This window comes from Dipodomys spectabilis, unplaced genomic scaffold (assembly GCF_019054845.1).
Source record: "Dipodomys spectabilis isolate Male_0828 unplaced genomic scaffold, ASM1905484v1 ptg000309l, whole genome shotgun sequence".
Classification (NCBI taxonomy): Eukaryota; Metazoa; Chordata; class Mammalia; order Rodentia; family Heteromyidae; genus Dipodomys; species Dipodomys spectabilis.
The window spans coordinates 3,732,524-3,758,490 of NW_024870986.1; the positions used below are offsets into that span (position 1 = coordinate 3,732,524).

The window sequence follows — 25,967 nt, forward strand, 5'->3', positions numbered from 1 at the left end:
AGAAAAGTGAAGAGTCCTTACATTGTCTACCTTAGCTTTCAAATAAGGAAAGTGTCAAATTCAGACTGTTGGTATATAGTCAGAAATACTTTCATGCAGAAATAAAAATAAATTTTAACTCCTGGCTCTATAGCCTGTGTCCTTTTATGGTAACTGCAGATATGTAAGTAGTATTATGTAAATTGTGTTATGTGTTTACAGCTGTACTGAAGAACATACTCAATATATCATTGGAAAACATTGGCTATTGAATGGTATCTATATGAGAATGTTATTTGAACTAATCACACAAAGTTGGAACCTACATCTTAGTCCATCAAAATGTGGAAATAAACGATTTTATTTATAAGAAAATAATACCACCAAGAAAAGTGAGTATACATTAGAAAGACTGCTGGAATAACATTAGGGTTTTTACTGTCTCTACCTGTTTATGTGATTGAATTTCTTGATAATCAAACTCTCCTCTTGTTATTCTGGTTTTTTTTTTTTTTTTTTTTTGGTTCGTCATTGGGCCTGGACTCTGGGCCTAGCCCAGTCCCCCAGCTCTTCAGCTCAACGCACTCTACCACTTGAGCCACAGTGCCACTTCACGCTTTTTCTGCTTATGGGGTGCTGACGAATCAAACCCAGAACCTCATGTAGGCAAGGCCAGCACTCTGCCACTGAGCCACCTTTCCAGCCCTCCTCCTGTTATTCTTATTGTTCTAATCCAACGCTGTTTATAACTAGGCATTCAATGTGGAAAATCCATTTTCAAGTATGTCTAAGTTTTTTTCCTTTTCAATCACAACATCGTCATTATCAGATTACACTGTGGTCATCATCCTCTTCATCAAAATTATTATTAGCATCATAAGTGCTAATCATTGAACGTCGGATATGTGTCTATGATTTTATTATTATTTGTCTTTTGATTAATAATTTTAATCTTACCACTGTGGATGCATCCATATTGAAATTTTGAACAAATAAATAAAAACTTAACCATATCAGGTAGCATGACAATGTGCTTATAACAAATTACAGAATAGATTTTTGGAAGCGTTGCAAATTCCTAATCAGTATGAATTTACTTCCTCTCTCCCCCTAACTACAATCAAATATTTAAGAGTTTGGGCAGAACCTTTTCAAGTAATATACTGTAAATGTAACTACAATATCATTTTTATATCTAAAATTACCTTGAAAGTAATAAACTCTACTTTCTATTGAAATATTAATTATTTTATTCTAGGAAACTTTTAGAAAAATATACTGTATATCTTTGAAATGAAAAAGGTCAAAAATTGTAGCATAAAAGTTTTAGAGGGAGTCTGTCTTCTCTCTCTCTCTCTCTCTCTCTCTCTCTCTCTATATATATATATATATGTCTTCTATATATATATATATAAATATTATGTGTAGGATAGTACATTTTTAGAGATAATTTGTCCTCAGATATATATACATATATCTAAATTTATGTGTAGAATTATATATATTATAGCGAAACAAGCATCTTAAAATATAATTAAAATTAAAAAAAAAAAAAAACTTCTTGAAACCAAGTGCCGATAACTCACCCTTATAATAAGAGCTATTCTGGGTGCTGAGGTCTTAGAATTGTTTTCGAAACTAGCCCAGACAGAAAAGTACTTGTTAGATTCTTATCTCCAATTAACCACTAATAAAAACACCCACAACAACAAAATGTATCACATTAATTTCACAAAAGCATGTTTTAACTGCTGTGAACATTTCTTAGAAACATGAATACATACCCCTGGAAAATATTAAGTAAAATAGTATAGAATATTTACGTCTATGTTAAAGACATGACTATTTAGATTGTTTAAGATATTTAGGTAATGATTAGAATTTAAGAATAATGATAGGTAGGTCATATATTGGGACTGTTTTTTATTCTATTTTACAATAGTAATAAAATGATATTTATAATGATTATATAAAATTACTCTTCCTTGGTATTTGAATTATCATAAATGATAAATATTTTTAAATGATTTCAAAAGCAAAGGAGTATCAATTCTTTTGTAATTTCAAAACAATTAAGAAAATGATTTCTAGGCTGGTTCTCTCTAAGTCTATATTTGTTTTCTTGTTCTAGTTTTCATATGTTTGTAAAAATTAAAATTCCAAAAATTTAATGGATATTGGCAGTCAGGAACATCTTCACATACACTAATATAGGAGTCCCTTAAGTGGAATTGTTTTATTTCATTTGTTACTTTCACAAATAAATCAAGATGATTGTGTATTTTGTTCTTTTCGCTGCTTTTGGCTTTACCTTGAGAACACGTTTTTTCCTAGCAAAGTAGAGATAAGCAATTGGATTGAGCAAATAACATATGACTTTCATAAAATGCAGATGCATAGATTTGTGTCTTCTGTCATTTGCTATAAGTTTCTTCCAGAAAAGTTTCTCAATTACTTAGAAGTTTTTCCCCTTCCCCTCCACAAATTATAACGACATCAAATACAGTGAAAGCAGGGGTTATACTGTGGGGGAGGGACATACAAAGCAACAAAGAAATGATCTTATAAATTTGTTAGAAACAATCACATGAAAGAAAAAAAATCTGAATACCTATCTTAGGGTTCATTTCCCTAACATCACCTTATCTGACCTTTTCTGCTTGACTCAGACATATACTAGATATTAAAAATAAGGGAAACCATGGGAAAAAATAGGGATACAGGTGGACTCATTGCAACAATGAGATGTACAAGTCGTTAAGTCGAAAAACGAACTTTACACTTTGGTGGGGGGGAATAGCGGGGAGGATTGGGTGGGGCGGCAGGGGAGGATGGAATGGGATAGGAAGGGGAAACAAAGGAGAGGCTACAATGCTTGATAAGAAATGTACTCATTATCTTGCCCATGTAATTGTAACCCCTCTGTACAGGATTTTCACAATAAAAAATAATAAAAAAAATACTTAGAATTGATGTATAATTCCTAGGTACTCCAGTTATCACATATACTTTTGGATTGAGTTATCTCTGTATAAACTCAAACGGACAAAATACTCTCAAAATAAACAGAAATCATATCTGTGTTTTAAATGCAGTAGTTCACAATGAGTTTTTAGCCAACTCCAAAAACATCTTTTTAGTGATTCTGCATTTTGTGTGAAGAAGTTTAAAAGTAGTTTTTTTTTCCTGACATGCAATTCACTTACAATATATTATCTCCTTTTATTGTATTCATTTTAGTGCTTTGGAAGTGAATTTTACCTTCATAGGTTTTCAAAGCCTAATTTTCACAAACTTGCAATTTTTCAAATAGAAATGCTGTAAATTTTAGAACCGACATTAAAATAGATATAAAATTCAGTTACAGGAATTTGCCCAGCATACCTCCTCTATAGTGTGTCTTTTCAAAATTTGTTTTTGGGGATCATTTCCAGGGTCTCACACATACTATTCAAGTTCACTGTCAATTAACTATATTCTCTGTCAAAAAAGTTTTTTACTTCTGTTAAATACATTCATAGAAGTGTAATGCCTGAATCCTATACAATTCTCTTTCACCTTTTGAAGGCTTGAAAACTTGTTTGCTAAAATGATTGCAGTATTATACAAATCGATCACTATAAGAAGTATATCAATTTCTCCACAAATGAATTACTATATTTTGCGTCTTCTTTTTATATTATGGTCATAATAGTGATTTTTCTTTTTATTATTTCTCAGACACTAAAGAGGAGCTTATTTCATATGCTCCTCCTATTGACTATTAATTTACATATGTAATTTAAAGAAATATCCTATTCAGGAAAAAAATTATATAGAATTAGAAGATATTAAAATACTAGTATATGTATGAGTCAAGCGGAAAAGGTCAGATAATGTGATGTCAGGAAAATGAACCCTTAGATGTGTATTTTAATGTTTTTTTCTTTCATGCATGTGTTTCTAACACATTTATAAGATTATCTCTTTGTTGCTTTGTATGTCCCTCCCCCACAGTATAACCCCTGCTTTCACTATATTTGATGTCAGTATAACTTGTGGAAGAGATGGGGAAAAACCAGTTGTTTAAGGATACAGGTGGACCTGTTGCAACAATGAGAAGTACAAGTTGTCATGTCCAAAACGAGCTTTACAACGTTAGTGCGGGGGGGGGGGAAGGGGGGGGAAGGGGGGGAAGGAGAAGGATTGGGATTAGGGGAGGAGGGGGGAGGCTGGGAAGGGATGTGAAGGGTAAACAAAGGAGGAGGCTGCAATGCTTGGTAAGAAATGTACGCATTATCCTGCCCATGTAACTGTAACTCCTCTGTACAGTATGTTCACAAATAAAATAAAACTAAATTAAAAAAAAATAAAAAAATAAAAGAAAATACTTGTTTCAGAATCATTGTAGCATTAACATTGTAGCATTAACAAATATGTGCCCTCTATCTGTTGGATATGTTTTCATTTCTGTTATAGTGTCCTTTGAATTATGAAAGGTTAATACTTGATATAATCGAGTTCTTGCTTTTCTTTAGCTACTAATGTTTTCCATGTCAAATTTTTAGAAACCTTTGCTGAGCCAATGTTATGAATTTTTATATTTATATTTTATAGGTTTTTACATCTCACATTTAGGTTGATAATCATTCTTCACAAGGTTTGAGGTAGGCCAGGTGCCGGTGGCTCATGCCTGTATCCTAGCAACTCAGGAGGCTGAGATCTGAGGATCGTGGTTTAAAGCCAGCCCGAGCAGGAAAGTCCATGAGACTCTTATCTCCAATAAACCACTAGAAAACCAGAAGTTGTGCTGTTGCTCAAGCAGTAGAGTGCTCACCTTGAGTTGAAGAGCACATCAACAGTTCCCAAGCCCAGAGTTCAAACCACATGACCAACATACAAACAAACAAACAAAAGATTGAGGTAGTAGTCTAAGATCATTCTTTAAATCTAAAGAGGCAATTGTGCCAATACAACCATTTAAGATTCTGTTTTATTTCATAAAGTCATAGCATCCTTTTCAAAAGTTTGTGGTCCATAAAACTAAGAATTTATTTTTGAAAAATCTGTTACCTTCTTCTATGTGTCTGTTCTTATAGTAGAACTATGTTATCTTCACTAAATATGGTAATACGATTCAAAGCTCGTATGAAGGCTCCAGCAACACCATTTTACAACATTGTTCTGACTGACCTGTATTCCTTGAATTTACACACGTGATTGTTGAGCATGTGGACCAATATTCTCCAGAGATATCTAGATGTTGGATAGTCACTCATATTTCACACCTTGTGAAAACACAAACCCTCGATATTATATTTAGGAAAATGTCTTCAGTGATTGCTCAAAGCAAATAAAATTAATTTAGGAATGAGTTAGGTTTAGATAACATTATAGCATAATAAAGCTGAATGATAACGACTTGAGCTGTACTGCAGAACGGGGGGGGGGGGGAAGAATGGTGGACCACATAGGAGCTGTATGTCATTGGTATTGTTTCAAAAAACAGAAAGACTTCAGAGAAGAGAAGGAGAAAAATAAAGTGTCCTGAATTAAGTTTCTTTTTAATCCACCTGATAGTTTGGACTGAAAGTCAGATAACATGGAAAAAATAAAATAGAAAATAAAGCATTGTATAGAGCTGTTACAATGTAAAAAAGCTGTAATAGGAATATAATTAATTTCCAAAGAAATAAGAGAAAAAATAACAATAACAATTGTTAATGTGGATAGAAGTTGGATCACATGCATGAAAGAAAAAACCTTAAAATATTTATCTAAGGGTTCATTTTCCTGACATCACATTATCTGACCTTTTCCGCTTGACTCATACATATATTAGATATTGCAAATAAGGGAAACCATTGTCAGTATAACTTGTGGAGGAGATGGGGAAAAACCAGTTGTTTAAGGATACAGGTGGACCTGTTGCAACAATGAGAAGTACAAGTTGTCATGTCCAAAACGAGCTTTACAACGTCGGTGCGGAGGGGGGGGGGAGGGGGGAGAAGGGGGGGAAGGAGAAGGATTGGGATTAGGGGGGAGGGGGGAGGCTGGGAAGGGATGTGAAGGGTAAACAAAGGAGGAGGCTGCAATGCTTGATAAGAAATGTACGCATTATCCTGCCCATGTAATTGTAACCCCTCTGTACAGTATGTTCACAAATAAAATAAAATTAGATTAAAAAAAAAAGAAGTTGGATCACATTTTATCACATATAATTTTGAAAAAGCTTACTAGGAATGAAAATTTAAAAGTCATAACTTAAAACACAATTTGTATTATAACTAAACAGTATAGTTCAGTGGTAAAACATTGGCCTAACATATGGGAAGCAATTGTGTGATTTCCTAAGCATTACAAAGTACACAAAAAGCACACACAAAAAAACCCACATAAACACACACACACCATATACACACATTTGGAATATTGTTATTATCATATGAAACAGAGGAAATTATCACAAACAGTAAATGTATTTTAATATATGAAATCATAATATTGCTCATAGTATTTAAAAGTTTAGTAGAAATAAAATAGTCACAAGATACTTGGCTTCTTATAGATTATGTAAATTGAAAATTAAGAAATAAAAGACATGAGAACTTTGCAAACAAGTTTTAAATAATAAACATTTTGAAACATGTATCCTTTTATTTTGACAAAAGATTGTTGTTACTGGTGTTTTAATTCAAGATTTAGAATATGATAACCAGGTGCTCTATATCTTGCTAAGGATGGCTATATCTCTAATCATTTCACTCTGGAAATTTATGATAAGGTCTCATAGTTTCCCATTCTCTCCCGAATTACAAACAATATTTACACTTCCCACCATAGTTAGAAAATGGAAACCACAAATCACTATGCCCAGCTCAAAGAGACTTTTTTTTTTAATTTAAGTACAAATATTGCCAAAAAGTGACCATGTAATGAAGGCTTTTTTAATAAAGTATGTGCTTCTTGAAAATAAAGTATTTGTTACCTGGACAAATATGTTTAGAACTATGAGATAATAAATTTATTTAAATTCACCAACCATATAAAATTTAAGAAAATAATTTTTAAATATTCACATGCTAACTATTTTGAAAGCAAAATATATGTCTGAATAATTTACATGTGTTAAAATTATGCAAAACTAAATTAACTAATCCTACAACTCTGAATAAAAGAATTACCCTAAAGAAACAAAAGAAAATAATTAAGCTCAAAATTTGAAATTTAGAAAATAAAATGAAGTGTACTCTTTGGTTGACTTAAGTAACTGTAAGCCTTCTGTATATCAATTTTATAATAAAAAATGCATGAACAAAGACAGCAAAGTACCTATTGATCAATGACGACAGGAAAAGCATCAGTAGTTTTTTTTAATTTTTATTTATTTTTTATTGTGAAAATACTGTGCAGTTGGGTTACAATTAGATGGCAAGATAATGAGTACATTTCTTAACAAGCATTGTAGCCTCCTCCTTTGTTTCCCCTTCCCATCCTTTCCCAGCCTTCCCCCATTTTCCCCACACAATCTTCCCCCCCCCACACCAAAGTTTTAAAGTTCATTTTCGACATGACAACTTGTACTTCTCATTGTTTCAATGGTCCACCTGTATCCTTATTTAAATGACTTGTTTTTCCCCTTCCCCTACACAAATTATACCGACATCAAATACAGTGAAAGAAGGGGTTATACTGTGGGGGTGGGGGGGACATACAGAGCAACAAAGAAATAATCATACAAATGCGTTGGAAACAAATGCATGAAAGAAAAAAAAACATTTGAATACATTTCTTAGGGTTCATTTTACCTAACATCAACTTATCTGACTTTTTCTGCTTGTCTCAGACATATACTAGTTATTGCAAATAAGGGAAACCATGAGACGTATGTTTCTTTGGGCCTAGCTCACTTCGCTTAATATAATTTTTGCCAAATCTTTCCATTTCCTAACAAAAGGGGCAATGTCATTCTTTCCGATGGAAGCATAGAATTCTTGGTTTTTTTTTGAGTGTGCAAAAAAATCAATGAAAGAGGTAACAATATTCCTTCCATAATAAATGTACTCATTACCTTATTTATGTAACTGTATCCCTCTCCTCTGTACATTACCTTTACAATAAAATTAAATTGAAATTAAAAATAAACTAAATAATATACAAATTAAGAATTCATAGAGAGCTAGGAAGGTGGCTCAGTGGTAGAGCTCTTGCCTTACATGCTTGAGGCCCTGGGTTAGATTCCTCAGCATCACATAAACAGAAAAAGTGGTGCTGTGGCTCAAATGGTCGAGTGCTAGCCTTGAACTAGCATTGAGGAACAGCATCCAGGCCCAGAGTTTAGGTCCCAGGACCAGACCCCCCCCAAAAAAAACAGAATTACTAGAAACCATTGGTTAAAAACTTTTTAAAATACTGCTCTAAGTACCCAAGTAATATTATTTGATGATACTATTAAAATACTTCAACTTCAGCAGAGAAGCCAAATGTTTAAAAACTGTTACAAAATAAAGCAATAAATCAGAATATATTAATATTAATAATAATCATAAGATGAATTTATAGTGGTAGTCAAATATGTAAGAAATGAGGCAATTTGCCATTCGTTTGCACTTAATACGTGAGAAAGAATTTTCTAGGTCTTTTTAAATATATAATAAATTTAATGAAGAAACTATTTTGTTACATCATATGATAATTAGATGAAGCTGATATTAGAGCAAAGAGCAGATTGTACTAAGTTTCTGGATGTTAAGGTATATACTTATTTTGGTTGTGGGAAATTGTGTTCAACTTGGGGTCTTGTTTTTGTTGGACTGGTGTCGTATAGGTGGTTAATTTTAGGATAGGGGTTCCCTTTCCACAAGAACATGCACCTGATCTGTCGTTTTAGCCTTCCCATTATCAATGGCATAAGAGTTGCACACCAACTTGTCTAGCTTCCTACCTTGGCTTGCCTGGATTCTGCAGTCCTTCCAATCTTAACCTGTAGATAACGCAGGATGGTGGAAATGATCCAATGCACCCAGCTATAGATTGAGAAGGAAGTCTACAAAACTTTTGGCCTGGGTTCTGTTCTCAAGCCTCCTCAGTAGTTAAGAGTTCAGATAGGAGCCCCTGGTGCCAAGCAGTAAGAGTATTTCTTAAGGCAACTAGACATATATATGACTTAGGCATGTGAACAACTCAGGACAAGAATAAAAGAGCAGTGAAGCATAGAGGACAGGCCCAATTTTAACTAGCTACTTGGAGGATCAATAAGCTTAGCTAGCTTCTCTGGAGGCTGAGATATGAAGACCACTATTCAAAGCCAGTCCAATCATGAAAATACATGCGATTATCTCCAAAAAAAACAGGAGTGGAACCATGGTTCAAGTGGTAAACCACTATCCTAGGTCACAGAAGCTTAGAGATGATGAATGAATGAGCACTTGCACATGCATGTGCGTGTATACACGTGCATGTGTACACACACACACACACACACATAAGTATTGCAATGCGAAGTTCTTTTATTACCTTGCTGTACTCTATTTCCCTGTATTAGTTTACAAATTAACAAAATCAGCTAAGCACCTATTTACATAAACTCATCATGTTTCTCTAAAGTCAACTCTCTTTTTGGAAGCATGCTTTTATTTGACCCAAATATAAACTATTCAGGAGTTTGATTCTTCTCCCTCAATTCTATAGAATTAGATGATTGTTTAGCTTCCTCCTAGCAAAATAATTTTGTGAAATCCTGCATCAAGCAACGCATTTCTTTCACTGGAATGAAAGCCTCTTACAAACAATTAATAATAGGTTTTTCTTCTCTTTGCTTACATCTGTAGTTTAATTATCTGCATATATTTCATGATCTGTCTGTATATGACAAAGACTGCTGTGAAAATAAAAAGACCCTTCGCAGCATTTATCATTTATATACCATCCATAGATATGAAGGTGATTAAATAATATTGAAATTGCTTGGGAATAAATCATGTTCATCTTGACTATCGTGAAAAAGAAGAATTGGTTTCTCAGCACTTTAGGTAAGAACTTGATTGAAAGAAACAAAAGGAAAAGTGAGGAACAACTCAACACATACATTGAAATGAAACACAATAAAAAAATAAAAATAACCCAAGAAAACAAATTAATTCAGTACTCATGAACCTGCAGGAAATGCAAAGACTTAAAAAAAAACATCAGCTATGACAAGCTTATGAAAATCCGTACTACCTGGGAGTCTACTGTTGTGAGGATAGAGGTTAAAGCCCAGACTGGACAGTAAGATCTGTACACAATGCCATGCACCTGTTATTCTAAATTCCAGGAAGAATAACATAACATGGACTGAACCCAAGGTCATACACAAGTATCTGAAAAATAATAAGGATAATTTCGGGTTGGGGACATGACAAAATGGTAAGAACACCCATTTAGGGTCATAAGACATTCAATTCAAACTCTAATATTTGGGTATTAAAGTAAAAATCTATTTTTTAAATAATTGGAAAAATTGTAAGATTTGAGTATTTGAGTGGAAAAATGAATGAGAGTATGAACCCATAGTGCAATCCTTTTAACTTAAGTGAAAATGTTTTATGGTACTTCAGAAAAAACAGAGTTACCTTGCAAATGAGCATGGTTGTGCATTTGGGTGATGGAAATACTTTACTTACACATGTTTAAATTAAATAGATGTTTATTTGGGTAGATTGTACTTCTTGAACTAAGAGCCCGGATGATGTGGCTGAGATTTTTCTCTCAAGGCTACCACTCTACTACTTTGAGCCACAGTTCCAATTCTGATTTTCTGTTGGTTGTTTGGTGATAAGAGGCTCCTGGACATTCTTGCCCAGTATGGGTTCAAACAATAATCGTCAGATCTCAGCCTCCCGAGTAATCAGGATTCCAGGCATGAGACGTCGATAGTTTTAGTAATTTAGTAAATTGTACAGTTACTGAAGTTTTACATTATCATTATAACCTGTGCAATATATGTGTGTATGTATATATCAATGCATACGGATAGAAATATTTTAACATATTTTTGTATCTACAGTAGATTTATGAAATCATCCATTATAAAATTAAATGGAAACAAAAGTTAATAAGGAGCAAATCAAAGGAAATTATCACATGTTTCTTGTTGTTGAATGGAATGCGAATTGCGAGAATCAGTTTGGGAAAACCGTCTCTACGTTAACAAAATGGATAAGAGCTATTAATTCTAATCCATCTATTTGCCCATGTTGTGCAACTTCACACATGAGTGTCAAAATCAAACCACACTTTTTGCCTTTGTTTTAAACTCACCTGTTATAATTTATGGGTTAGATGAAGTAATCAAATAAAGATTAAAATAATATTATGTGAGGCTATGAATTAGAGCTGAAAATGATTTTAAATATGATAATAGCTAATTAAATTACATATTTTTTACTTTTACTCTGTCATGTCCCTCATTCCCACATTAGGAAAGTATATAGAAGGTTCTCACTTAATTATATGTCCAATTATGTAAAAAATGTATTGAAAGAATATGGGCACAGTGTGGTTTTAGCTTATTGAGACCTGTAGGGGGAAATGTGGTTTTGAGGACTTGCAATACATTGTGATGAAGATGAAGGGAGGGATATTCTTATTCTGGAAAACTAGCTAGAGGATTGCTCCTATAAAGGTAGTGATGAATTCTTCCAAAGGGTTACAGAAAATCACTTTCACAACCACGTTCACTGCTGCACTATTCACCGTAGCCAAGTTACGGAAACAGCCCAGATGTCCTTTGGTGGAGTGATGGTTGGAGAAAGTGTGGCACATATACACAATTGGATTGCACCCATCCATTTGAAGACTGTTACATTATTTGCAATGAAATGGATAGATCTAAAAATATATTAAGTGAACTAAGTCAGAGCCAGACACACAAAGGTCCCATGCTCTGTCTCATATTTGGAACATAGAAATTTATACAAGTTTACACAAAAATATTAACCAAAGCATGCTATTTGCAGAGGATTATTTCAAAGGTTTAATTTCTTATGAAATTGAACTTTACTCCAACAAAATGAATACCAGGAAACTATGACTTGGAAGATATGAGGGGAAGTCAAAAGAAAGGAATAAAGAGAGTTATGGAGGAAGAGAGTGAAGGTATAATATTCAATTCAGATAGTATGAAACTAGAAAAAAATTAAAGTGGGGTGAGGTTTGGATGGTGTTGAAAAGCTATATAAAGATCCATTATACTTAAAAAACTGATTTGTTTAATGGAAATTCCTTTGTACAAGTATTTAAGATAATAAAAATATAATTAAAAACAATGGAGACATTTGATCTTAAATTCTATTTCCATCTCTTTTAAAAAATAAAATTATTTGCACTATAATTTGATCAGAGGGATGGATTTTGTGGCTAGCTAGATCATTGCACATCTGTCTCTCTCTTCCTCTCTCCCTTTCATGGTTCTCATAGATAATAAGATTGCTCCATAATTATCCTAATTTATTTTGCTTTTATATTTTTGGTTGCATCATTTCACTTTCTCCTCTGCCATTTCCCAATTCATTTACATAGAAAGCATTATTTCCTATTTTCTCATTCCTAGAATAAGCTGCTCATGAAGACACCACTAGTCCTCATTTTCATTCTGTACCTTTGAATACGGAGGAAAATCTTTCCTCTGCTCTCTACCAATTCCCTACTCTCCAGTTAGAATAATTTAGAATAGTAAAAATGAAAAAAGAGAAAATAAATAATAGTGAAAAAAAACAAATGCAGAAAATTCACCGGATTTTTCTGACCATTTCATCCAATGTGAACTATTGGGAAAATACATGGACAGCTCATTCTCACTGGCACTCAAAGTCTCTGGTTAGGCAATTGCTATGAAGTTGAAGAACAAGATGAAAAAGTGAGAAATGGTATCAGTTGCAAGAAAAAAATGGCGAAGGATTCAAGCAAATTTCTTCTTTGTTCTGTTGAAAATAACAGCCTTACTACAGTGCAGAGACGACTTTCCAAAAAGGCCACTCATGTGAATACTAGGGATGACGATGAGTATACCCCTCTTCATCGAGAAGCCTACAGTGGACACTTAGACATTGTCCATGACTTGGTGGCTCAAGGTAGATATTCCTGGAATAATTGTGAATGGCTGGACACCCCTGCACAGTACTTATATATGGAATAATACCACAGTGGCTTCTTTATTTCATCATGATACAGATAAAAAGCCCAAACTAAAGGCCTCTTGACCCCCTTGCATCTTGCTGCTGGGAATAGATATAGCAAAGATATGCTGGATCTCCTTCTGGTGAACCATTATTTCAAACCATGTCTGAAGCACAACTTGGAAGAAGCTGCATTTGATATTGCCAAAAGGATAAGTATGTATTACTACCTCTTTGAAGTTTTGGAAAGCTGTACAAATTGTTCTCCTAAGTCCTAATGATTCAGTTAAGTTTCTTAAATTTCAAAATTGCCAGTCCATCCTATGTGTCCATACAAAATATTTTCACAATACAAAGCAACAGCAATATCTTACTTTAAAAATTCATGGATTCCATGGTATTCTTCCAAGTGAATTGCCTGACTTTGATGTCAAAATATATTCGAGTTGTTTGTATACATCTATAATGATTTCTACAGAGTTTGTGATTTATTAAATCATAAATAATTTTAACTTATCTGTTGAAATGAGTAATACAGAAAGTAAAGATATTTCTGGTGCATGTCTGAAAAAAGTATATTTAAAAATATTTAGTATTCTGTTTGTGTAATGTCCATAACCTATTTCATTCTCTCCTAGATATAATACTTTGAATTCGACATTGTTTTATAATATATAGGTTCATTAATAAATGTGTCCTTTCAGATTGCATTCCATATAGAAACAGTTTAAGATTCCTTTAATTCCTAGGTCCTTAAAGAATTTTATTTCTTTAGGATAAAATGACAATGTTATCTTATTTCAAAAGTTTTATAAAGGTTATGCTATGTAAAGGAATTTGTAAAAAGTGAAGATTGAATGATGTCAAACTAACTTTTATTTCTATGAATTACATGTATTCTTACACTTGTATATTTGTAATCAACTTTTTAATAACTTTTTAATTTCTTGCATCAGAAGAATGAAAAATATGCAATACTTCACAAATTTTCATATCATCCTTGTACAAGAGCCATGTAAATCTCTGTATTGTAATTTGGGTAGACGTGCTGCTGAAGCATGCAGTATCCTGGAAATTTAAGTAGTTAATGATGCAATCTTAAGACAGGCATATATCTTTGGTTGCCTATTTGTAAGAAGGAAACCTTATTGTTCCCAAAATTGCAGTTCATCTTATTTCTGTAAAATTCTGTGTATGGTGGAAAAAACTTACATTGTTTGTTCAATTGCTCACATTTGCAATTTTTTCAATGACTATTTTAAGTCTTTTTCATTTGAAATTGGATCATACTTTGCAGCCTTTATATCTAGGTCCAAAGATGATGGATTTTCAAGTACTTATTTGTTAACTGATTTAGCTTTGTGGAGATAATGGAGTCAAAGTAAGCCTTGCTTTTTTTTTTTTTCTTTTTTTTTTTTTTTTTTTAATTTAATTTTATTTTATTTGTGAACATACTGTACAGAGGAGTTACAGTTACATGGGCAGGATAATGTGTACATTTCTTACCAAGCATTGCAGCCTCCTCCTTTGTTTATCCTTCACATCCCTTCCCAGCCTCCCCCCTCCCCCCCTAATCCCAATCCTTCTCCTTCCTCCCTCCCCCCAGCCCCCCCCCCCCACCAACATTGTAAAGTTCGTTTTGGACATGACAACTTGTACTTCTCATTGTTGCAACAGGTCCACCTGTATCCTTAAACAACTGGTTTTTCCCCATCTCCTCCACAAGTTATACTGACATCAAATATAGTGAAAGCAAGGGTTATACTGTGGGGGAGGGACATACAAAGCAACAAAGAGGTAATCTTATAAATGTGTTAGAAACACATGCATGAAAGAAAAAAACATTAAAATACACATCTAAGGGTTCATTTTCCTGACATCACATTATCTGACCTTTTCCGCTTGACTCATACATACACTAGATATTACAAATAAGGGAAACCATGGGACCTACGTTTCTTTGGGCCTGGCTTACTTCACTTAATATAATTTTTTCCAAGTTTTTCCATTTCCTAACAAATGGGGCAATGTCATTCTTTCTGATGGAGGCATAGAATTCCATTGTGTATATATACCACATTTTCTTGATCCATTCATCTACTGAGGGGCATCTGGGTTGGTTCCATATCTTAGCTATGGTAAATAATGCTGCAATAAACATAGTTGTGCTGGTAGCTTTAGTGTGGTCTTGTTTGTAAACATTAGGGTAAATGCCCAAAAGTGGGATTGCTGGGTCATAGGGGAGCTCTATGTGGAGTCTTTTGAGGAACCTCCATACTGCTTTCCAAAGTGGTTTAACAAGTTTACATTCCCACCAACAATGAATTAAGGTTCCTTTCTGTCCACATCCCCTCCAGCATCTGTTGTTGTTAGAGTTCTTGATTTTTGCCGTTCTCACTGGAGTGAGGTGATATCTCAATGTTGTTTTGATTTGCATTTCTTTTATGGCTAGGGATGTTGAACATTTCTTCATGTGTCTATTGGCCATCCTTCTTTCTTCTTCAGAGAAGTTTCTCTTTAAGTCTTTCGCCCACTTATTTATTGGGCAGTTGTTTCTTTGAGGATTTGTTGTTGGGGGGTTTAATTTTTTGAGTTCCAAGTATATTTTAGATATGAGACCCTTGTCCGTTGTATGGCTAGTAAAGATCTTCTCCCAATCCGTGGGCTTTCTATTGATCTTGCTAGCTATGTCATTTGCCCTGCAGAAGCTCTGCAACTTTATGCAATCCCATTTGTCCAACCTTTCTTTGATTTGTTGTGTTTCCAGGTCTCTATTCAGAAAATTTCGGCCTGAGCCAAGGAGACCTAGGGTTTCTCCTATTCCATCCTGTAATGTTTTCAGAGTGTCTGCTTTGAGTTCAAGGTCTTTGATCCATTTGGAGTTGATTCTGGTGCAGGGTGATATATAAGGATCTAGCTTAAGTTTTCTACATGTAGTTAACCAATTTTGCCAGCACCATTTACTGAAGAGGTTGTCTTTCTTCCATTCTATTGTTTTAGCTCCCTTATCGAAGATTAGATGGCTATAGGTCTGTGGGTTCATTTCTGGGTTTTCAATTCTATTCCATTGGTCCTGAGGTCTGTTCTTATGCCAATACCAAGCTGTTTTGATTACTATGGCTTTATAGTAGAGTTTGAAGTTTGGTATTGATATTCCTCCAGCAGTGTTCTTTCCATTCAGGAGCGTTTTTGCTATTCGGGGTCTTTTATTGTTCCATATGAATTTTTGGATTGCCTCTTCTATTTCCTTGAAGAATGAGGGTGGAATTTTGATAGGTATTGCGTTGAATTTGTAGATAGCCTTGGGAAGTATTGCCATTTTCACGATGTTAATCTTTCCAATCCAGGAGCATGGGAGGTTTTGCCATTTTTTAAGTTCTGTGTTGATTTCCTTTTTCAAGATTTTAAAGTTTTCATCATAGAGGTCCTTCACTTCTTTAGTTAAGTTAATTCCTAGGTATTTTATTTTTTGTGGGGCTATTACAAATGGAGTTGCTTTCCTAATTTCAGCCACACTTTTCTCATTGTTGGCATACAGAAAAGCCATTGATTTTTGGGGGTTAATTTTATAACCTGCTACTTTGCCGAAGTTTTGAATCAGCTTGAGTAATTTGGGAGTGGAGTCTATGGGATTCTTTAAATACAAGATCATGTCATCTGCAAAGAGGGAGAGTTTTATTTCTTCTTTCCCTATTTGGATCCCCTTTATGTCTGCATCTTGTCTTATTGCTGTAGCTAGGCATTCTAATACTAGATTGAAGAGAAGTGGAGAGAGTGGGCATCCTTGTCTTGTTCCTGAGTTAAGAGGAAATGGCTTTAGTTTTTCACCATTGAGTATAATGCTGGCTGTAGGTTTGTCATATACAGCCTTTATCGTATTGAGGAATGTTCCATGGATTCCTAATTGTTCCAAAACCTTCATCATAAAGGGGTGTTGGATCTTGTCGAATGCTTTTTCTGCATCTATTGAGATAACCATGTGGTTCTTATTCTTGCTCCTGTTGATGTGATGAATAATATTAATTGATTTGCGTATATTGAACCAGCTTTGCATCCCTGAAATGAATCCTGTTTGATCGTGGTGTATGATTTTTTGGATGAATTGTTGAAGTCGATTGGCCAAAATTTTGTTGAGAAGTTTCGCATCAATGTTCATCAAAGAAATGGGTCTATAGTTCTCTTTCTTTGATGAGTCCCTACCTGGTTTTGGGATGAGGGTTATGATGGCTTCATAGAATGTGTTCGATAGTGAGCTTTCTCTTTCAATTTCATTGAAGAGTTGGAGGAGAATTGGTGTGAGCTCTGCTTTGAAGGCCTTGTAAAATTCCGCTGTAAAACCATCTGGTCCTGGACTTTTCTTAGCTGGGAGGTCTCTTATTGCTGTTTCTATTTCAATGCTTGATATGGGCCTGTTAAGATAGTTTACCTCAACTTCAATGTTTCTGAATTTAGACAAGTTTGCTTTGTGGCCTAAAATGTGGTCTATTTTAGAAAACGTTCCATGTGCTGCTGAGAAAAACGTGTATTCTGATGCTGCTGGGTGAAATGTTCGGTAGATGTCTGTTAAGTCTAGTTGATCTATGCAGCTGTTTAGATCTGCAGTTTCTCTGTTGAGTTTTTGCCGAGTTGATCTATCTAGTGGGGAGAGTGGTGTGTTAAAATCCCCAACAATTAATGTCTTTGGATCTATATGGGATTTGAGGGAAAGTAGTGTTTCTTTGATAAATTTGGGTGCTCCATTGTTTGGCGAATAGATATTTAGAATTGTAATATCCTCCTGAAGGAGAGATCCTTTAATTAGTATGTAGCGACCTTCTTTATCTCTTCTCACGAATTTTAATTTGAAGTCTATTTTATCTGATATTAAGATTGCAACTCCCGCCTGTTTATGGGGGCCGTTTGCTTGGTAGATTTTGTTCCAGCCTTTAACATTGAAAATGTGTTTGTTTTTACGGGCAAGATGTGACTCCTGCAGGCAGCAGATAGAAGGGTCTTGTTTTTTAATCCAACTAGACAGTCTATGTCGCTTAATTGGAGAGTTCAGTCCGTTAACATTAAGAGATAGGACTGAGAGGTATTTGGGAGTTCCTGCCATGTTATCCACCTTCTTGGGGGCTGCGAAAACTAGGTTCTTCCTATGGTTCTTGGATTCTCAGTTTGGGTGCAGTTTCTTGGCCTTTGTTGCGGTCTTGTTGGTTTTCTATGTGTAGGACATCTTTAAGAATCTTTTGTAGGGCTGGTTTGGTGGAGATGTATTGTTTCAATTTTTCTTTGCTATGGAAGGTTTTTATTTGGCCTTCAGTTATGAAGGAGAGTTTAGCTGGGTACAGTATTCTTGGTTGATAGTTGTTTGTTTTTAGGGCATGGCATACATCATTCCAGGCTCTTCTTGCTTTGATTGTCTCTGCTGAGAAATCTGAGGTGATTCTAATTGGTTTCCCTTTATAGGTGATTAACCTTTTCTCCTTGACAGCTTTAAGGATCTTTTCCTTGGTCTGAGTTGATCCTGTGTGGATTATAATGTGACGGTGGGATGTCCTATTCTGGTCTGGTCTATTTGGGGTTCTAAAAGCTTCTTGTATCTGAATAGGCCTATCTTTTTGTATGTTTGGGAAGTTCTCTGCTAGGATCCTGTTAAACAAATTTCCTAGACCATTAACTTCTGTTTCTAGGTGCTCCTCTACACCCATTATCCTTAGATTAGGCCTTCTGATGGTGTCTTCTAGGTGTTGAATAGATCTATCATACTTCTTGGACTTGTCTTGGATGGTTGTATGTTCTTTCTCTATAATATCTAGGCTGTCTTCAATCCCTGTGATTCGATCTTCTGCATGGTCTAACCTGCTGTCAAGACTCTCTACTTTGTTTTTTATCTCTTTTCCTTCTAATTGGTCAGCTTTGATGGCTTCAAGTTCTTTGTTGAAGCTCTGTTTTAGGTCTTGTATGAATTTCTTTACTTCCTTAATTTGGTGTTCAGTGTTTGTTCTCAAATCACTTAGTTGATTGGTTATGATTTCTTTGGACTCCCATTCCTTCTGTTGGGTTCCATTCAGCATTCCCTTTGTGGTCTCCCTGACTTCCTTCAGCTCTTTGTTAATGGATTCCATGAATGCCTTTACTGATCTTTGTGTGTTCTCTACCTGGTCTCTCAATTCCTGAATTACTCTTTGATTAGATTCCTCCCGTTTGTGGGATTCCTGCAGTTCTCTTTCCTCCCGTTCCTGGGATTCCTGCAGTTCTCTTTGAGTGTTCTCAGCCTGCTCACGCCATTCCTCCCTTTCTCTTTGAGTATTCTCAAGTTGTTCACGCAAATCCTGTATCATTTTTTGAGTAGCTTCCTCACGCTTATGATATTCCTGCATAAACTTTTGGGATGCCTCCTCTCTCTCCCTATCACGCTCATACAGAGTCCTTTGTAAGTTGTCAAACTTCTCATTTATCATATTTGCCACCAGTGTTTGTAGAGCTATTTGGGAACTCTCCTCTGGATTGTTCATTATCTGATCTGACCCCTGATTATCAAGATTGGGAATTGAGATACCTGGATTTGCCATTTTTCTTGTGTTTTTTCGGCTTACTCTGCCCATTTGAGATGAAAATAGCACCAGTTTTGTGCTAGAACACTATCTTAAGGCAACCATCAACCAACGTTTGCATTTATACAGTCAATAGTCTACAGATACAATCTAGTTCAACAGATACATCTATTCAACATCAAACAACTATATGTTAATGGGCTTCGAACCGCAGAGAAGAATTTGGGAAACCAGAAATTTTTAGGGTTAGGGAGAGATGTGGGTAAAAATTAGGAATAGATTGGTGTGGGGAGGCACAGGGAGAGTTAACTATGTCCTAATCTCAATGCAGGAGATAGGTTGGGTAGGATGCAAGTAGAGAGGGAGAGAAAAAGAAGAAAGGTAAAGGGAAATGAAAAGAGACCAGAAAAAAAATTAGAAACGTAAAAATTAATATAGTTATGGAGATTGAAAGACCATCTATTTAGAGAGGAATGTGAATATAATGAGAAAACAGGAGGGAGATAGAGGAGATGTGAAAAACTTAAAAAATGCTTAAAATATTATATAGGTATAAAGAGGTAGTACTGCTATTAAGGAATTTAAGTCTCAGAGGTTTTGGATTGAGTAATAAATTTGTGGATTAAGTGTGTACACAATGGGGGATAGGGTCTACTAGTTAACTATGGGTTTATCAGGATGTGCAGGACAAGAGTTAAGGCACATACAGAAGAACAAAAGAAAGGAAAAGGTGAAAAGGATAAGAAAGGGAGAAAAAAAAAGATCAGAAGTTCAGTAGAGCTAGACAAAAAACAAAAAGATAATTAAGAAAGAAAGAAATAAAAAGAGAGAAGACAAGAAAAGAAAGGAAAACGTACATTCACGTATTCCTAAAATAAAAATTATAAGAGGAAAAAAAAGTTACTGGAAAACAATTATTTTTTCAAAAAAGGCAAAAATTAAAGATTAATAAAAGTTTTAGAAAAGGAAAAAAAAATTTTATATATATAAGGTACCAAAAAAAAAAAAAAAAAAAAAAAAAAAAGAAAAAAGAAAAGAAGAAAAAAAAAGTTCTTTGATTTTTTTTTTTTTGATTTTTTTTTGGGAGGGGTGGGAAGAATCCTGTATCTCCCTTTTGTCTGTTACCAGCCTCTTGTTGGAGTCTCTGGTCAGCTTGAGGTCCTGTGGCTTGATTGGTTTCTTAAGTCAGTTTGTTCGAACAGGCAGAAAAATGCTCTGCTTTACCCAAGATTTTGAGATCCCCCTCCCAGGTTAGTTTAATGGGAGGGTGATCTGCTTTGAGAATCACAAAAGAGGGGTGATGAGGCTAGGTTCTGGTAGAGTTGAGGCCTTTCAACAAACAGTAGCTTTTCCCTGGGGCTATTTTGTGAAAAATTCACAGAGCCCACCCTGGAGCCATTCTCAGGGTTTCTGTTTTTCAATTGATTGTGGAGGCTGCTAGAGGGAGGGGCAGCCTCTGGCTCTGGTTACCCAGTGAGGAAAGCCACTCCAATGGCTGGTGCCTGAGCTGGGTGACTTTTCCCTGGATGGAGCTGAGTCTGGCAGGTCACTTCGCCGTTAAGTTCTTGTGACCTGTTAAATGACTCGTTTTATTCCAAGGCCTGAGTTGGAGCTAGCAGCTCCTCTGAGCTTTGTCGGTATCCAAGATGGAGATCACCGGTGCTGGGGGGGGAGGGGTGGCCTTCCCTCCTCTGCTCCCTGAGAAGGAGTGAGGAAGTGGGGCTACTCACGCCGAGTCTTGGATCCTGGGTCGTCTCTGGTCTGCAAAGTGCAGGATGAAGTTGTCCGCTCCTTGTCGGTTCTTGCTGGTGTTGAGTAGAATCCTCTCGCCCTCTGCGTCTGGCTCCTTCGTCCCGGACTCTCTGTGTGAGCGCTCAGGTATGGCCGCGGCTGCGGTAGCTGCTGCGACCCTGCCGCCGCCGCCGCCGCCGCGGCTGCTGGCAGGCGGTCAGATGTGTCTCCTTGTCTTGGCTTCCCCTCTCTTGACTAACTCTCTGTCCTGTGATGGCACACTTGGTGAGATTCTCTGGCTTAGGACTGTTCACTGGAACTCTAAAACTGCTTTCTATGCGAGAGCTTGTTCAGATTCCAGCTTCTCCTCCGCCATCTTCCCGGAACTCTCAAGTAAGCCTTGCTTAAAAGCTACTTCTAAACTTCTGCAGCTTAAAATCTCCCAAATGAGGTCTTACTGGCACAAATGTCTTCCTGACCCTTTATCCTTGCTCCATGTAGGAAGAGACCAACCAGAATCTTACCCTGACAGCATAGATTTTCTTATTGGAGCAAAACTAATCTGTTACAAGGGATCATAAAGAGACAAACAGTTCAGACAGTACTGTTCAGACTAGAAGGTATTTTTTCAAAATATAATTGTTTATTACACCCTAACATTTCAAAAGATGCTAAAGCCAAGAAGGTGAAAAAATTGTTCATATGTATGATTACCTAATGTATTGGCCTGTCTACCATCCAAGCAGGCAGGAACTTACACCACTGATTTTCTATCACCAAATATATTCCGTAGCTCCAAAAGAAGTCCATATGTTTCTCCTCGTTATTAGGCCTTAAATTGGTAATGTTTTAATCACAGTGTTTCCTCTTGCCTCTAGGCTGTATATCTCGGAATGGTAAAGCTTTAGCTCTAATTCTACCAAACACTGAGGTAGAGGTAATGGAATAATACTTTAAAACCGTTGCCTCTTGTGGCTCAGTGGTAGAGTGCTTGCCTTGCATGTCTGAGGCCCTGGGTTTGATTCCTCATCACCACATAAGCAGAAAGAAAAAAAAAAACTGTTGCCTTTGATACCCTTACCACAACAGAACAATGCCAAACATTTTCTAATATTATATATTATTATATATTTTATATTTATGTGCTGATTTTATATTTCACACAGTGAATCTTATTAGAATTAATTGATAATTTGAAAAATTAATTGATATTTATTCCAATAAATAGATTGGAATATAAATAATCAGGATTATAATATATATTAGAATATAAAAATTATCAGTGCAATGTTTTCGGTATAAACTTGTGATAACTTCTAAGTGTTCTTGGTCGTCTGAATTCACATGGTAAAAAAACAATGTTGTTTGCTTCTAATCTATAAGGGATTTTACTTTGCTGCTCTGTTTATTGTTTTAACTCGCTGGTCCCAAACTGTATTTCTCCATGTTTCTGAAGCATTCCTACTGATTATACTCAAATTTTTCTGATATGATGTCTAAAAGCTATTATTCTTCTACAGGATCCACGGGTCCTAGGATCCCAGGTCCCAGTTATCCGCATCATCAGATAACTAAGGCAAGAGTTCTCACCTACGTCCATGCAACATGCCAACAGAAAATAATTGAAGACCCATCTCAATTTCTCATTTTCTATATTTCAGGGCCCCAATTCCTTGAAATGCAGGAATTATCAGTAAGCAATTGGGAAATGCAAGGCAACTTAAAATGCAAGATGAAATCACAAAATGTGAAAGTACAGTAATTCAAACTTTTAATTTTCAGATGACCATCATATATGATTGAACAAGACCACAAATGTCACTAGATCATTTGTAATACCCCTCTCCTAATGATTAATGAATAATTTCATTCCAGCATCAGCAGGCCAGAAAATAGTTCCTGGAACAATAGATCCATATTTGGTCTACCAATGCTAGGAATACTTGACATAAAGGTCAAATATAATTCAGAAAAACATTAATTGAGAAGATCCTTAGTGCTTCAAAACACTTGTACTTCAGTAAAACTTGGTTCTGTAGTATAAAAATGTTGTCATTGTCAAACAAATGATAACCTACATTTAATCTCCTGAAAGTATATTCCTTTTCAAATAAACTTTTAAAAATCGCATTTGCCAAATGACACTTTACAAGTAGATGATATTTAGTGACATAAATAGTTTTTCAAGGGTAGGGAGCAAGTTACAATAGAGTTTATTTATTTACCCAGCATTAATGCCAAACAGGTTCATCCATTCATTAAAGTGTAGAAATTATACCCCCCATCATTTGTTTTTTCAGTAGGTGACTTCAAAAATTTGTTAAATAGATCAGCCTCCCATATTTCTTTTTTTTTTTTTTTTAATTTAATTTTATTTTATTTGAGAACATACTGTACAGAGGGGTTACAATTACATGGGCAGGATAATGCATACATTTCTTACCAAGCATTGCAGCCTCCTCCTTTGTTTACCCTTCACCTCCCTTCCCAGCCTCCCCCCTCCCTCCCACCCAATCATACCCCCCCTCCCCCCCCCGACATTGTAAAGCTGGTTTTGACATGACATTTTGTACTTCTCATTGTTGCAACAGGTCCACCTGAATCCTTAAACGACTTGTTTGTCCCCATCTCCTCCACATGTTATACTGACATCAAATATAGTGAAAGCGGGGGTTACACTGTGGGGGAGGGACATACAAAGCAACAAAGAGATAATCTTATAAATGCGTTAGAAACACATGCATGAAAGAAACAAAAACATTAAAATACATATTTGAGGTTTCGTTTTCCTAACATCACATTATTTGACTTTTTCCGCTTGACTCATACCTATACTAGATATTGCAAATAAGGGAAACCATGGGACCTATGTTTCTTTGGGCCTGGCTTACTTCACTTAATATAATTTTTTCCAAGCCTTTCCATTTCCTAACAAATGGGGAAATGTCATTCTTTCTGATGGAGGCATAGAATTCCATTGTGTATATATACCACATCTTCTTGATCCATTCATCTACTGAGGGGCATCTGGGTTGGTTCCATGTCTTAGCTATGGTAAATAATGCTGCAATAAACATAGTTGTGCTGGTAGCTTTAGTGTGGCCTTGTTTGTGATCATTTGGGTAAATGCCCAAAAGTGGGATTGCTGGGTCATTGGGGAGCTCTATGTGGAGTCTTTTGAGGAACCTCCATACTGCTTTCCAAAGTGGTTGAACAAGTTTACATTCCCACCAACAATGAAGTAAGGTTCCTTTCTGTCCACATCCCCTCCAGCATCTGTTGTTGTTAGAGTTCTTGATTTTTGCTGTTCTAACTGGAGTGAGGTGATATCTCAATGTTGTTTTGATTTGCATTTCTTTTATGGCTAGGGATGTTGAACATTTCTTCATGTGTCTATTGGCCATCCTTCTTTCTTCTTCAGAGAAGCTTCTCTTTAAGTCTTTCGCCCACTTACTTATTGGGCAGTTGTTTCTTTGAGGATTTGTTGTTGGGTGGTTTAATTTTTTGAGTTCCAAGTATATTTTAGATATGAGACCCTTGTCCGTTGTATGGCTAGTAAAGATCTTCTCCCAGTCCGTGGGCTTTCTATTGATCTTGCTAGCTATGTCATTTGCCCTGCAGAAGCTCTGCAACCTTATACAATCCCATTTGTCCAGCCTTTCTTTGATTTGTTGTGTTTCCGGGTCTTTATTCAGAAAATTTCGGCCTGTGCCAAGGAGACCCAGGGTTTCTCCTATTCCATCCTGTAATGTTTTCAGAGTGTCTGCTTTGAGTTCAAGGTCTTTGATCCATTTGGAGTTGATTCTGGTGCAGGGTGACATATAAGGATCTAGCTTTAGTTTTCTACATGTAGTTAACCAGTTTTGCCAGCACCATTTACTGAAGAGGCTGTCTGTCTTCCATTCTATTGTTTTAGCTCCCTTATCGAAGATTAGATCAGCCTCCCATATTTCAAACCAAAACATTAGCTAACAAAGTAAATTTCATTATATACTAAGTACATTTTAAAAAATCACAAATAGTTGCCTTATCATATGGTGTTTTGTTTTCCCTATCTGTCTAACACAGTAAGAAATATGACTTTAAGTCTTGAATACGGGTACTCATCAGAGATTTGACAAACATAAAATCTTTCTTCTACTTCTATCATATTCCTCTACAATAGTAAATTTTAGTTTTCTTCTTTTTCCAAAACTTATTGGTAGTAGAAAATATTATCTCATGTAAAATAAAATAACCACAAACCACAGTGCAAAGCCATTTATAAAACTGGTACTTAGGAATACATTCTAAGCATTTTTTAAACTTTCTTGTTGACTACAGTTCATTAAGCTCTTCCAATCATGGGGGCAGTTAAGATCAATGCTAAGGGTTTCGAGCATCTGTTGAGCATTCAGGGAGTGTAACCCATCTTCCTTGACAGCGGCCCGGTATTTTTGGGTCATGGGGGTACCATTGGTTAGGTCGTGCAGATGTTCGGTGGACGTTTTCAGGGAACATGAACTGGGGTTCAATTATAGGCTTGGCTGTCGTTGCCATGGTAGATGTGGGGCCTGTGAACAACTGTTGAATTACAGGGGGAACA

The 25,967-nt window shown here is 35.6% G+C and overlaps 1 pseudogene; it reads right to left on the reverse strand.

The window, feature by feature from the left end:
- Window positions 1-14,078: 14,078 nt before the first annotated feature.
- Window positions 14,079-14,175, reverse strand: LOC122127750 (annotated as a pseudogene).
- Window positions 14,176-25,967: the final 11,792 nt, after the last annotated feature.